This window comes from Chrysochloris asiatica, unplaced genomic scaffold (genome assembly GCF_000296735.1).
Source record: "Chrysochloris asiatica unplaced genomic scaffold, ChrAsi1.0 scaffold00088, whole genome shotgun sequence".
Taxonomy (NCBI): domain Eukaryota; kingdom Metazoa; phylum Chordata; class Mammalia; order Afrosoricida; family Chrysochloridae; genus Chrysochloris; species Chrysochloris asiatica.
Genome location: NW_006408606.1, coordinates 10,264,726 through 10,279,018, shown reverse-complemented (window position 1 = coordinate 10,279,018; position 14,293 = coordinate 10,264,726). Strand labels below are relative to the sequence as shown.

Here is a 14,293-nt window from a genome sequence, read left to right as displayed (position 1 = left end):
AGGTTTTGTATGTTCCTATATATTTTGGAAATTGGTGTCGTGTCCGATGTGTCATTGCAAAAGAGTTTTTCCCATTCTGTGGCCTCCCTTTTTACTAATATGAATTATTTTGATGCACATAAGTTTTTGATTTTTGGTATGTCCTAATCATCTGTTTTATCTATTTTTGTTTGTATAAGTTTCAAAATGTTTGGTAGTCTGTGTATACCTTGTATTAGAGCTCTCACATTTTTCCCTATTTTTTCATTGATGACCTTTGTAATTCTGGGATTCACATTTAGGTCTTTAATCCATGATGAGTTGGTTTTTGTATAAGGCATGGAGTAAAGGTCTTGTTTCAGTCTTTTGCAGTCATTTTCCAATTCTGCCAGTACCACCTGTTGAAGAGAACATCTCCTCCCCATGCAATATATTTAGGTACTTTGTCAATAATCAGTTGGCTGTATGTAGAGGGGTTAATTTCTGTATTCTCAATTATGTTCCATTGATCTATGCATCTTTAATTGTACCAGTACCAAGCTGTTTTGACCATTGTAGCTGTGTAGTAAATGTTGAAATCAGGGAGTATGAGGTTTCCAACTTTATTCTTCTTCTTAAGCAGTGGTTTGCTTGTCCTGGGTCTCTTTCCTTTCCATATAATGTTTTTAATTGTTTTTCCATCTCTTTGAACAATGTTGTTGAAATTTGGATTGGGATTGTATTGTATGTGTAAATTGCTTCCGGCAGTATTGACTTTTTCACAATGTTAAGTCTTCCTATCCAGGAGCATGGTATATGCTTCCATTTTTGTAGGTCTCTTTTGGTTTCTTGTATTAGGTTTCTGTAGTTTTTTTTGTATAGGTCTTTTGTTTCTCTGGTTACATTTATTCCTAGATATTTCGTCATTGCGTAGCTTTTATAAATGGTATTGTTTTCCTAATGATATTTTCAGCACTGTCCTTATTGGTATAGAGAAATCCAACTGATTTTTGGATGTTGATCTTATACCCTGCCACTTTGCTAAATCCTCCAATGAGGTCTAGTAGCGTTTTTACTGATTCTTTGGGGTTCTCTGTATATAGGATCATATTGTCTTCAAATAGAGAGAGCTTTACGTCCTCTTTGCCAATTCTGATGCCCTTGATTTCCCTATCTTGCCATATAGCTCTGGCTAAGACTTTGAGCACATTAAATAGGAGTGGTGACAAAGTGTATCCTTGTCTGGTTCCTGTTAGCAGAGGGAAGGCTTTCAGTTTTTCACCTTTGAGAGTAATGTATGCTGCTGGTTTTGTATATATGCTCTTGATTATGTTGAGGAATTTCCCTTCAATTCCTACTTTGCTCAGTGTTTTTATCAGGTATGGATGTTGGATTTTGTTAAATGCCTTTTCCACATTAATCAATATGATCATGTGTTTTTTATCTTTTTTCTTATTTATATGGTAAATTACATTGATTATTTTTTTAATGTTGAATCATCTTTGCAACCCTTATATGAACCCCACTTGGTCATGTTGTATTATTTTTTGATTTTTGATGTGCTGCTAGATTCTGTTGCCTAGGATTTTCTTGAGAATTTTTGCATTTATGTTCATGAGGGATATTCGTCTATAATTTTCTTTCTTAGTGATGTTTCCCTGGTTTTGGTATGAGGGTTATGATGCTTCATAAAATGTATTAGGAAGTTTTCCATCTTCCTCTATATTCTGGACTAGTTCGAGTAGGATTGGTGGCAAAATTCCCTGAATGTCTGGTAGAAGTCACCAGTGAAGCCATCTGGACCTGGACTTCTTTTGGTTGGGAGTTTTTTTGATGACCTGATCAATTTCTTCTATTGTTATGGGTCTGTTCAAGTCTTCTACTTTACTCTGTGTAAGTTTTTTTAGGTCGCATTTTTCTAAAAATGTATCCATCTCTTCTAAATTTTCAAATTTGTTGGAGTACAACTTTTCATAGTATTCTGTTGTTATCCTTTTGATTTCCTTTGGTTCCATTGTGACATAACCCATGTGGTTTCTAATGCTATTTGTGTCTTCTACCTCTTTTCTTTTGTTAGGTTTGCCAAGTGGTTTGTCAATTTTATTAATCCTTTCAAAGAACCAGCGTCTTGTCCTGTTGATTCTTTCTATAGTTTTTCTGTTTTCTATCTCATTTATTGCTGTTCTGATCTTTGTTATTTCTTTTCTCTTGGTGACTGTAGGTTCCCTCTGTTGTTCTGTTTGTAGTTGCTGGAGATGTTGTGTTAATGTGTTAATTTTTATTCTTTCTTCTTTTTGGATGTTTGCATTTATCATAATAAGTTGTCCTCTCAGCACCATTTTGCTGAGTCCCAAAGATTTTGGTATGTTGTGTTTTTATTCTCGTTTGTGTCCAGGAAGTTTCTTCTATTATTCATTCACTCTTCAGGAGGGTATTATTCAGTCTACATGTATTAAACTTTATTCCCTTGGTCTTCTTGTTGTTGATTTCTAATTTTATGGCACTGTGGTCTGAAAAGATGCTCTGTAGTATTTTGAGGTTTGTAAATTTATGGAGGCTTGCTTTGTGACCTAAAAAATGGTCAATTCTGGAGAATGTCACTTGTGCATTTGAAAACAATGTATATTGTGCTGTTGTTTGGTTGAGTGCTCTATACACATCTATGAGGTCAAGTTTTTTGATTGTGCTGTTTAGTACCTCTGTAGCTTTGTCAAGTTTCTTTCTGGTTGTTCTATCCCTTTTCAAAAGTGGCATACTAAAATCCTCCACTATAATTAAAGATTTATCTATTTTCTTTCTTCAATTCTTGTACAGTTTGATTTATAGATCTTGGTGGTTTTTCATTTGGAGCGTAGATGTTAATTATGGTTATGTCATCTTGCTGAATTGACCCTTTAATCATGAGATAGTGTCCTTATTTATCACCTATGGTGATTCTTCTTTAAAGCTTATTTTATCAGAGAATAGTATTTCCACTCCTGCTTGCTTTTTATGGCTATTAGCTTGGTATAACTTTTTCCATCCCTTAAATTTTAGTATGTTTTTGTCTTGTTGTGTAAATTTTGTCTCTTTCAGGCAGCATATTGAAGGGTCTTGTTTTCTTATCCATTCTCTGTCTCTTCACTGCTGCATTTAATACATTGACATTCAGTGTAATTATTGATAGGCATGGATTAATTGAAGTGGACTGGTACTGGCCATTTTGAATCTGAAAACTATATGGTTTACTACCCAGAAATGACAAATTGAAGACGAATGGTGTTGCCATTCATTGTCAAAAAAAAAAAACAAAAAACATATCCAGATCAGTCATGAGGTACAATGCTGTCTGTGATAGGATAATATCCATGCGTCTACAAAAAGCCCAGTTAACACCACTATTATTCAAATGTATGCACCAACCACTAAAGCCAATGAGAATGAAATAGAAGAATTCTACCAACTTCTTCGATCTGAAATTGATCAAACATGCAATCAAGATTTATTGATCATTACTGGTGATTGGAATGCAAAGGAAGGATCAGTAGTTGGAAAATATGGCCTTGGTGATAGAAACAATGCTGTAGATCACATGATAGAATGCTGCAAAATCAATGATTTGTTTGTTTCAAATACCTACTTTCGACAGCATGAGAGATGACAATACACATGTATGTCACAAGATGGGATACATAGAAATCAAATTGACTACATCTGTGGAAAGAAATGATGGAAAAGATCCATATCATCAGTCAAAACAAGGCCAGGGGCAAACTGTGTAACAGACCATCAATTACTCATATGCAAATTCAAACTGAAGCCGAAGAAAATGAAAACAAGTCCATGAAAGCCAAAATATGACCTTGAATATATCCCACCTGAATTTAGAGATCATCTGAAGAACAGATTTGATACACGTTAAACACTAAAGACCAAAGACCAGAAGAGTTGTGGGATGACATCAAGAACATCATACATGAAGAAAGCAAAAAGTCATTAAGAAGTCAAGAAATAAGGAAAAGGTCAAAATGAATGTCAGAAGAGACACTGATACTTGCTCTCCAGCATAGAGATGCTAAAGCAAATGGAAAAAATGAGTAGGTCCAAGAGCTGAACAGAAAATTTCAAAGATCAGCTCAAGAAGATAAAGCCAAATATTACAACAAAAAGTACAAAGATCTGGAATCAGAAAAACAAAAAGGAAGAACATGCTAAGCATTTCTCAAGGAAGGGGAACTGAAGAAAAAATTCAAGCCTCGACTTTCATTATTGATAGATTCTCTGGGCAAATTATTGAATTATGTGGAAAGCATCAAGAGAAGACTGAAGGAATAAACAGAGTTACTGTACCAAAAGGAAATGGTTAATATTCAAACATTTCAAGAAGTAGCATATGATTAAGAGCCAATGCTACTCAGAGAGGAAGTGCATGGTGCACTGAAGGAATTGGCAGAGAACAAGGCACCAGGAATTAATGGAATAAAAATTGGAATCTTTCAAGAAAGTGAGGTGGCACTGGAGGCACTCTCTCATCTCTGCCAAGAAATCTGGAAGACAACTATTTGGCCAACTGATTGGAAAAGATCCATTTTAGTACCCATTTCAAAGAGAGATGACCCAATGGAATGCAGAAATCATTGGACAATCTCTTTGATATCCCATGTGAGTAAATATAGAAGCTAAAGGTAATATAGAAAAGGCCTCAAGCATACATTGACAGAGAACTTCCAGAGGTTCAAGCTGGATTCAGAAGAGGCTGTGGAACAAGGGATATCATTACTGATGTCCAATAGATCTTGGTTGAAAGCAGAGAAAATCAGAAAGATGTTTACCTGTGCTTTATTGACTATGCAAAGGCTTTCGATTGTGTGGATCATGACAAGCTATGGACAACATTGCGAAGTATGAGTATTCCAAAACACTTAATTGTGCTCATTAGGAATCTGTATCTGGACCAAGAATTAGTTGTTCAAACAGAACATGGAAACACTGAATGGTTTAAAATTAAGAAAGGTGTGCAACAAGGTTGTATTATTTCACCACACTTATTCAATCTGTATGCTGAGCAAATAATCTGAGAAGCTGGGTTCTATGAAGAAAAACGTGGCATCATGATTGAAGGAAGAATTATTAACAACCTGTGATATGCAGATGATACAACCTTGCTTTCTGTAAGAGAAGAGGACCTAAAACATTTACTGATGAAAATCAAAGAGCACAGCCAATGTAAAGAAAACAAAATCCTCACCACTGGACCAATAAAAAATATTTTTCTCAATGGAGAAAACATTGAAGTTGTCAGGGACTTCATTCTTCTTGAATCAACTATCAACACTCACGGACGCAGCAGTCAAGAAATCAAACAACATATTGCATTAGGCAAATCTGCTGCACAAGAACCTTTTTAAGTGTTTAAGAGCAAAGATGTCAGCTTGAGGACTAAGGTGCACCTAACCCAAGCCATGGTATTTTCAATAACCTAATATGCATGTGAAAGCTGGGCAGTGAATAATGAAGTCCGTAGAAGAATTGATGCTTTTGAGTTATGGTGCTGGAGGAGAATATTGAAAGTGCTATGGGCTGCCAAAAGAACCAATAGATCTGTGTTGGAATAAGTGCAGTCAGAGTGCTCCTTGGAGGCCAAAATGGCCAAACTTCGTCTCTCATACTTCAGACACATTGTCAAAAGACACTAGTAGCTGGAGAAGGATATCATGTTTGGTAAGATGGAGGGTCAGAGAAAAAGAGGAAGACCCCCAACGAGATGGATTGGCCAGGTTGTGACATCGATGGACTCAACCGTCACAACAGTAGTGAAGCTGGCCCAGGATCAGGCAGTGTTTCGGTCTGTTCTGTGGGAGAAAGATGAGGCTTTCTGCTCCTGTAAAGATTTACAGCTTTGGAAACCCTGTACAAGGTCACTATGAGTCAGAACCAACTCCATGGCACATAACCACCACCACCACCCTCTTACATCATACAATATTCTTTTCATCAAAAAAGCCTTTTTCTTAACTTCTAACAGTGGTCTCATACAATATTTTTCCTTTTGTCACTGGCAAATTTCACTTAGCATAATGTTCTCCAGGTTCATCTCCTGGTTTCTTTTATCCACATACTTTTCTGCTCTGAGATCCTTTTGCTTGTGAGTTTTCTTTTCATTTCTGCTGTGTAGTGTTTACTAGATATTTTTTATTTTTGTCTTTTATATTTTGATGATGAATGTATATTAATTTTCCTTGAGTTTGCCATATAATTTATTTTCCCCATTTAAAAAATTTGTTTTATCTTAAAATCTACTTGATTTCCTTGCTGTTTGGAAGTTCTGTATCTGTGTCTGCTATTTATTTTATTTGCTTTGTAGCTGACTTCTTTATATATTGTATATCTGATTCCCTGTTTTTAGACTTGTAGGTTTGTTTTATGGATACTGGTGTGGTGCTGTAGGATAAGCGCTGGAGAGCTAACCAAAAAGTCAGTGTTTAAAACCCACCAGCTGTTCCTCAGAAACCCTATACAAGGTTGCTCTGATTCCGAACAACAAAGGAATTTTTAATAACCAGATCAACTTTATAAAAAAGAATAAAGGGGATTCTTTAGACAGAGAGCCAACAAGATAAGACAACTTGAGATGAACATACATGACATCACCACCCAGAACTCAATCGAGATATTTGTTGTTGTTGGTAAATGCCATCAAGTCAGTTCCAACACATAGTGACCCTGTGTAGTATTTCTAAGGACCTACTGGTGGGTTTGAATAACAGTAGTATTAACTGGTCTTCCCTGTACATGCATGGATATTATTCTATCACAGACAGCATTGTACTTCATGACTGATCTGGATATGTTCTTTTTGACAATGAATGCAACAGCATTCCTCTTCAATTTGTCATTCCCAACATAGTAAACCTTGTGGCTGCCCAATTCAAAATGGCCAATACCAGTCCATTCCGGCTCACTAATGCCTAAGATATCAACATTTATGTGTTCTATATCATTTTGGACAGTTTCTAATTTTCCTATATTCATATTTCGTACATTCCATGTTCTGATTATTATTGGATGTTTACAGCTGTTTCTCTTCATTTTGAGTTGAGCCAAATCAGCAAATGAAGATCCCAAGGGATTAACTCCCATAGGCTTTACTCCATTCATGTCATCACAGTCAACTCTACTTTGAATAGGCAGCTCTTCCCCAGTCGCATTCTGAGTGCCTTCCACCCTGAGGGGCTCATTTTCCAGTACTATATCTGACAATGTATCTCTGCTATTCAGTAGGTTGTCAGTTACTGAATATTCAAATTTATGCATCAACAACTAAAGGCAGTGAGGATGAAATAGAAGAATTCGACCAACTTCTTCCATCTGAAATTGATCAAGCATGCAATCAATTATTAGTGATGATTGTAATACAAAGGTTGGGAGCAAAAAGGAAGGATCAGTAGTTGGAAAATATGATCTTGGTGATAGAAATGATCCTGGAGATTGCATGATAGAATTCTGAAAAATCAATGATTTACTCATTTCAAATACCTTCTTTAGACAGCATAACAGACAACTATACACATGGACCTCACCAGATGTAATACATAGAAATCAAATTGAATACATCTGTGGAAAGAGAAGAAAGCTCCATATCATCAGTCAAAACAAGGCCAGAGGAAGATTGTGGAATAGACCATCAATTACTCATATGCAAATTCAAACTAAAGCTGAAGAAAATAGAAACAAGTCCATGAGAGCCAAAATACGACCTTTTTGAATATATCCCACCTGAATGTAGAGATCATCTGAAAAACAGATTTGATCCATTAAATACTAAAGACCGAAGACCAGAAGAGTTGTGGGATGACATCAAGAACATTATACATGAAGAAAGCAAAAAGTCATTAAGAAGACAAGAAAGAGGGAAAAGTTCAAAATGGATGTCAGAAGAGAAACTGAAATTTGTTCTCCAGCTTAGAGATGCTTTTAGCATATGGAAGATATGAGGAGGTCCAAGAGCTGAACAGAAAATTTCAATGGTCAGCACGAGAAGATGAAGTCAAATATTACAACAAAATGTGCAAAGATCTGGAATCAGAAACCCAAAAAGGAAGAACACACTCAGCATTTCTTAAGCTGGGTGAACTGAAGAAAAAAATCAAGCCTCTACTCTCATTATTGAAACAATCTTTGGGCTAATTATTGAATGATACAGAAAGCATAAAAGAAGATGGAAGAAATATACAGAGTCACTGTAACAAAAGGAAATGGCTGATATTTAACCATTTCAAGAGATAGCATATGATCAAGAGCCAATGAGACTGAAGGAGGAAGTCCAAGATGCATTGAAGGAATTGGCAAAGAACAAGGAACTGATGTAATAAAAATTTTAATATTTCAAGAAAGCGAGGCAGCACAGGAGGCACTCACTCAGCTATGCCAAGAAATTTGGAAGACAACTAACTATTTGGCCAACTGATTGGAGAGATCTGTATTTGTGCCCATTCCAAAGAGAATTCAATTCCACCCAATTGAATGTAAAAATCATCAGACAATATCCTTGATATCCCATGTGAGTAAAGTTTTACTCAAGGTAATGCAGAAATAGATGTGGGCATACATTGACAAAAAAACTTTCAGTGGTTCAAGCCAGATTCAGAAGAGGCCATGGAATGAGGAATAACATTGCTGATGTCTGATGGATCTTGGCTGAAGGCAGAGAATATTAGAAAGATGTTTACCTGTGCTTTATTGACTATGCAAAGGCTTTCAGTTGTGTGGATGATAACAAGCTATGGACAATATTGTGAAGTATGAGTATTCTGGACCACTTAATTGTGCTCATGAGGAATCTGTACATGGACCAAGAGGCAGTTGTTCGAACAGAATATGGGAACAGTGAATGATTTAAAATTGATAAAGGTATGTGACAGAATTGTATTATTTCACCATACTTATTCAACCTGTATGCTGAGCAAATAATCTGAGAAGTTGGGTTATATGCAGAAAAACATGGCATCAGGATTGGAGGAAGACTCATTAACAACCTGCAACATGCAGATGGTTCAAGCTTGCTTGCTCAAATTGAAGAGGACTTAAAATATTTACTGATGAAGATCAAAGAGCACAGCCTTCAGTATGGATTGTATCTCAATGTACAGAAAACAAAAAATGTTTACCACTGTACCAATAAACATCATTCTTATCAACGGAGAAAAGATTGAAGTTGTCAAGGACTTCATTCTTATTGGATCAACTATCAACACTCGTGGAAGCAGCAGCCAAGAAATCAGATGACGCACTGCATTAGGCAAATCTGCTGCATAAGAACTTTTGAAATGTTGAAGAGAAGAGATGTCAGCTTGAGGACTAAGGTGCGCCTGACCCAAGCCATGGTATTTTCAATAACCTCATATGCATGTGAAAGCTGGACAGTGAATAAGGAAGACCGTAGAAGAATTGATGCTTTTGAGTTATGGTGTTGGAGGAGAATATTGAAAGTGCCATGGGCTGCCAAAAGAACCAACAGATCTGTGTTGGAAGAAGCACAACCAGAGTGCTCCTTGGAGGCCAGGATGGCCAAACTTCATCTCTCATACTTCGGACATATTGTCAGGAGGGACCAGTCGCTGGAGAAGGATATCATGTTTGGTAAGGTGGAGGGTTAGAGAAAAAGAGGAAGACCCCCAATGAGATGGATTGGCAAAGTGGCATCATCAATGGATTCAAGCGTGGCAATGATAGTGAGGTTGGCCTTGGACTGGGCAGTGTTTCATTCTGTTGTGCATAATGTTGTTATAAGTTGGTACCTACTCAGTGGCACCTAACAACAACAACAAGTTTTCCTTTTATCCTGATGTCACATTTTTATTCTTATAATCCAGCTTCTTGGGTTATTTTCTCAGCATACAGATTGTATAAGTATGATGAAACAGTACAACCCTGGAGCACACCTTTCCTCATTTTAACCATTCAATGTTTCCTTGTTCTGTTCAAACAACAGCCTCTATGCACAGGTCTTTGTACAGGTTCCTCAAGAGCACAATTAAGTGCTCCAGAATATTCATTCTCCTGAGTGTTGTCTAAAGCCTTTTTGTAGTCAATAAAGCATGGGTAATCATCCTTTTTGTATTCTCAGCTTTCAGCCACTCATAGTTTTTGTATTATGGTGGCTTATGTGTTGCTGTGATTCTGGAAGTTACGCCACCTTTATTTTAAGTACCAACAGGGTCTCCCATGGTGAACAGATTTCAGGTGAGCTTCCAGACAAAGATAGACTAGGAAGAAGGAGTATTAATCTTATGGATTTTTAATTGCAGGTTTTGTATTGTTTCAAAATTTGCATTTATTTTGTCTTTTTTTTTTTTTTTTTTGTAGTGTTTACTTGATTTCTTCTAAAGTTTTTTCTGTGTTCTTGTTTTCCTCTGTCTTTCTGTCAGTCCTTTGAAGGTGTCAAATATCATTCTTTTGAATTCTTTTTCAGTTGTTTCCATTACCTTTTCTTCTACAAAGATGTTTTCTGGTTTTGCATCTTGGTAATTTGTTTGAGTCATTCTGTTTTGTTTCTTCATGTGAGCTAAAATTGTCTGCATCACTGGGACATTATGGTTTGTCAGATTTGTATTTAATTGATTATTCTATGTTGATGTGTTTCTGGCCTCTCACCAACTATCTTCTGTAAGTTTAGTTTGAAAATGGAAGCATTTGCACCATTCTCCATTTGCCATTTGTGTTCCTCAGTCTATGGTGGGTTTAGTTCATCTTAACTGCTGTTTACCATTTGTCAAGTTGTATAGAATCTGGTATTGGCTTTGCCCAGTGGGTGGAACTGCAGAGGGTTCAGATGAGGTTGAGCTGTGTGGGCACATTTGCTGTCTTCTGTCCAGTGGGAAAGAGAAAAAAACACACAACCAAAAATAGAAAGAGAAAATAACTCAGGGGAAAAAAATGAAAACAGGCAGCAATCAGAAAAAAACAATTTAATAAGTAAAAAGAGAAAAGAAGGACAGGGAAAATGGAGCTATAGAGAAGAAAATGAAAGGAAGAAGAAGAAAAAAAAAAAAACTTAGGAAAGCCTGTGAGAGTGATGAAAAGAATAAGAAAGTAGTAAAGACAGGTTACACCAGAAAAAAATGAATAAGGGGCATGAGAAAATGAAGAAAAGAAGGAAAACAAAAATTGATATAAATAGGATAAAATTCAAGGGAATGAAAAGAGAAGAAGAAGAAGAAAGAATAAACAAACTAACACAATGAAACAGCTAAAAGAAAACACCAAAATCAAACTAACAGTGCAGCTGTTGGAACCAGTGAGGAATATACTCTAGTGGGCTCTTGTAACCTAAGGAACTCACAAAATGGATGTGGGAGGGATGTAACAGTAGAGTTCTTGGCAGTAGATAGAGTTGCTATATGTCTGTTGTTGTTGTTGAGTGCCATTGAGTCGGTTCTGCCCCACAGTAACCCTGTAGAGGGTTTCCAAGGAGCGGCTGGTGAGCTTGAACTGCCAACCTTGCTGATCAGACTGACTTTGCAGTCCAGTGTATTAACCCACAGTGCCACACCAGGACTCCTACTATAGACCTAGGTGTTATCTATGTTCAGGGTACTCAATCCAGAAATAGTTTGTGAAGGTCCTTGATGTTACTGGTTTCAGCATCTGTTATCTGTTAATACCACAAAGAATGGGGGCAATGCGGCCAACTATGAAGGTTTCTTCTAGACTAATGCTAGTCTAGTGGTTCTGCATGTCCTGTAGGTCTGGAACCGATCCTTCCTGAATCCAGGTAACAAAGCGGCATAGCTGGCTCCCACCTTATACTGGTAAGGAGCTCTGGCAGTGTAGTGGTTATGAATCGGACTGTGAACCTCAAGGTCAGCAGTTCAAAACTACCAGCTGTTCCGTGAGAGAAAGATGAGGCTTTCTGCTCCCGTAAAGATTTACAGCCTCGGAAACCCTGTACAGGGTCGCTATGAGTCGAAACCGACTCTAAGGCACATAACCACCAAACCACCACCTTATACTAGTGTGGCTCAGCACCACATGGCTCTGGGCTCTGGGAATGGATGAGAGTAGGAGCTGACCACACCTCTGGTCACCAGGAGAGAATGAGGAAAAAAGAATTGCACATTTACCATCACGTCTGTGAATATGCTCTGCTTAATCACCTTCTGTTGCCAAAGCTGCTCATGAAATTTCAAGATGGCCATGCCACATGTGGAGGGCCTTTTGTCAATCAGTCTCTCTGTCTCATCACCATCCCTGCTCAACTTGTCCTTTCAGCAAGCACTCAGTTCACTTCTCTAACCTTCTCTCTGAAGTTCACGATTCCGAGAAATTTCACTATCCTCATTTCCAAGGAACATCCTGGCTTTATTTCTTCCAAGACAATTTTGTCCCTTCTTCTGGAAGTACATGATAAATTCAGCATTTGTCACCAACACTATAATCCAAAGGCATCAACTCTTCTTCTTTGTTGATTGTCCAGCTTTCACATGTATATGAGACAAATGAAAATAACATGGTGGTTCAGGCATACCTTAGTTCTCCAAATGACATATTTTCTTTTACACACTTTAAAAAGCCCTTCTACAGCTTATTTTCCAACTGCAACATGTCATTTAATTTATTTACTACTGCTGTCATGGGCATTGATTGTGGACCAAGTAAAATGAAATATTTGACAACTTCCTTTCTCCATTTATCATGATGATTCGTATACATCTAGTTGTGAGATTTTTGTTGTTGTTGTTTTCTTTATGTTGAGGTGTAATAAATCCTGGAGGGTATATAGTTTTTGATCTCCATCAGTAAGTTCTTCAAATCCTCTTCACTTTCAGCAATTAAGGCTGAAATCAACATATTGTTGTTGTTGTTGTTAAGTGCCATCGAATCAATTCTGACCCATAGTGACCCTGTATATGGTTTCCGAGGAGGGGCTGATGAGTTTGAATTGCTGATCTTGTGATTCACACTAACTTTGCAGTCCAGCACATTAGCCCAATGCACCACACCAAGACTCCATCAGCATATTGCAGGCTGTTAATGAATCTTCCTCCAATCCTGAAGCCACATTTTCTTCATATAGTCAATTTTCTCAGATTATTTGTTCAGCATACAGACTGAACAAGTATAGTAAAAGATACAACCCTGACACACACCATTCCTGATTTTAAACCATACAGTCTTCCCTTGTTCTCTTCAAACAATTGCCTCTTAGACTATGTACAGGTTCTGCATGAGCACAATTAAGTGCTGTGGAATTTCCATCCTTTGTAATGTGGTCCATAATTTATTATGGCTCACACAATCAAATGCCTAGTAATACTAGGGATATGAAAAAAGATAAACTGACTTATTAATAAAGTCTCCTTTACTGAATAGCATTTGATCCATAGGCTAGAAAAGAGAATGGGGCCTATTTAACTTTTTTTCCACTCTATGTTTTAGGCCATATTGAATTTGTATATGTTTTGTGTTTCTTGAATGGAAAGATGTTGATTATGAATTCTGAAGTATTCATAGAGTCACCAAATGCAAAAAGAAAATGACAAAGTATTTTTAAAGTTGTTGATGAGCTCCAGCTCAAAAATATAAAAACATGCACATTAATGAAAGATATTTATTTCAAATTGAAACAAACAAACAAGAACAAAGCAAATGTGAATCCTGTAAAATAGACTGACAGCATGGAGAAAAAGAAGGGAATCTGACAGCTGAAAAGTATGCTTGAATTATTTTCTCTTCTCTAACGTATTTTATCCTCTCCTCCACATCACAAATTTTCTTTTCTGTTTAGTTTTTAAAGCTGATGTTTTTTTTCTTTTTATAAACTTCTAATTCACTTACATTTATGTCATCAAAACATTGTTTTGTAAAAGCTTTTTGATGCCCAGAATTTTTTTCATAAATGTTTTAAAATCCTCTTTGCCTTATTTCCTTCCCCTGGGGGAGAAAAAAAATGGCAAACTTCAAAGGTACAAATTTTATTTGAAATTGAAAATTCAAAGTTAAAAGTTGCTTCCCTTTGGTGAAAAGTTATTCTTTATTTCCCAGTAGAATCTCCAGAATGTTTAAACATTCGTCTGTGGGTAGTTCCCAAGTTTCCCACACTGGGCAGGATACCTCTTTTCTGTCTTGAAAGGTTGTCTTTGATCTCTCCTGGGGACAACAAGCACATGCCATGTTCTTCTCTCTCCTTTACACTGGTGGCTTTTGGACAGCTTTATTATGCCAATAGCTAGCAGTGATTCCAACTAGTAGTAGGAAACAGAAGGAGGAAGTCCTTCAAGTCCCGTATGAAGTCCTTAAATGATGACTTCAAGAAACCTTGCAGATCTCCTGCCATTTGTCTTCCCCAAACTTGCAC

At 36.9% G+C, this 14,293-nt stretch overlaps 1 pseudogene; it reads right to left on the bottom strand.

Moving 5' to 3' along the window:
* Positions 1 to 12,290, bottom strand: part of LOC102812164 — a 23,817-nt pseudogene extending 11,527 nt beyond the window's left edge.
* Positions 12,291 to 14,293: the final 2,003 nt, after the last annotated feature.